The following is a 1,435-nucleotide window of genomic DNA, read 5'->3' as shown; positions in this document are numbered from 1 at the left end:
ACTTAGTTAATTGATGAACAAGGGAGGTTCAACTTCCCAAGTATCAATGCCAAATAATTTGGCATTTAACTTCATGATTGCACCAAGAAACTTGGCAGTTTGCTCTTCAGTAACATCCTCATTCTCTTCAGAAGAGGAATACTCATCAGAGCTCATGAAGGGTATAAGGAGGTTCAATGGAATCTCTATGGTCTCTAGATGAGCCTCAGAGTCCTTTGGTTCCTCAGAGGGAAGCTCCTTATTGATCACTGGATGTCCCAGGAGGTCTTCCTCCTTGGGATTCACGTCCTCCTCTCCTTCTTTGGGTTCGGCCATGGTGCTTATGTCAATGGCCTTGCACTCTCCTTTTGGATTCTCTTCTGTATTGCTTGGGAGAGTACTAGGAGGGATTTCAGTGATCCTTTTACTCAGCTGGCCCACTTGTGCTTCCAAATTTCTAATGGAAGACCTTGTTTCATTCATGAAACTCATAGTGGCCTTAGATAGATCAGAGACTAAATTTGCTAGATTAGAAGTATTTTGTTCAGAGTTCTCTGTCTGTTGCTGAGTGGATGATGGAAAAGGCTTGCTATTGCTAAACCTGTTTCTTCCACCATTATTAAAGCCTTGTTGAGGCTTTTGATCCTTCCATGAGAAATTTGGATGATTTCTCCATGATGAGTTATAGGTGTTTCCATAAGGTTCACCTAAGTAATTTACCTCTGCTATTGCAGGGTTCTCAGGATCATAAGCTTCTTCTGCATAAGAAGCCTCTTGAGTATTGTTGGATGCAGCTTGCATTCCATGCAGACTCTGAGAAATCATATTGACTTGCTGAGTCAATATTTTGTTCTGAGCCAATATGGCATTCAGAGCATCAACCTCAAGAACTCCCTTCTTCATAGGCGTCCCATTACTCACAGGATTCCTTTCAGAAGTGTACATGAACTGGTTATTAGTAACCATGTCAATGAGTTCTTGAGCTTCTGCAGGCGTTTTCTTTAGGTGAATGGATCCACCTGCAGAAGTGTCCAGTGACATCTTTGATAGCTCAGATAAACCATCATAGAATATATCCAGGATGGTCCATTCTGAAAGCATGTCAGAAGGACACTTTTTGGTCAACTGTTTGTATCTTTCCCAAGCTTCATAGAGGGATTCACCTTCTTTCTGTCTGAAGGTTTGAACATCAACTCTAAGCTTGCTCAGCTTTTGAGGAGGAAAGTACTTGGCTAAGAAAGCCGTGACCAGCTTATCCCAAGAATTCAGGCTGTCTTTGGGTTGAGAATCCAACCATATTCTAGCTCTGTCTCTTACAGCAAAGGGGAAAAGCATGAGCCTGTAGACTTCAGGATCTACTCCATTAGTCTTAACAGTATCACATATCTGCAAGAATTCAGTTAAGAACTGAAAAGGATCTTCAGATGGAAGTCCATGAAACTTGCAGTTCTGCTGC

At 41.9% G+C, this 1,435-nt stretch overlaps 1 non-coding gene across 1 annotated transcript; it reads left to right on the top strand.

Moving 5' to 3' along the window:
* Nucleotides 1-1,074: 1,074 nt before the first annotated feature.
* Nucleotides 1,075-1,182, top strand: LOC112787149 (small nucleolar RNA R71). Its single transcript, XR_003194579.1, has one exon. It is a non-coding gene; the product is annotated as a small nucleolar RNA R71 (small nucleolar RNA).
* Nucleotides 1,183-1,435: the final 253 nt, after the last annotated feature.

This window comes from Arachis hypogaea, chromosome 20 (genome assembly GCF_003086295.3).
Source record: "Arachis hypogaea cultivar Tifrunner chromosome 20, arahy.Tifrunner.gnm2.J5K5, whole genome shotgun sequence".
NCBI classification, from domain to species: Eukaryota; Viridiplantae; Streptophyta; class Magnoliopsida; order Fabales; family Fabaceae; genus Arachis; species Arachis hypogaea.
This window is presented reverse-complemented; position numbering and strand designations above follow the sequence as displayed.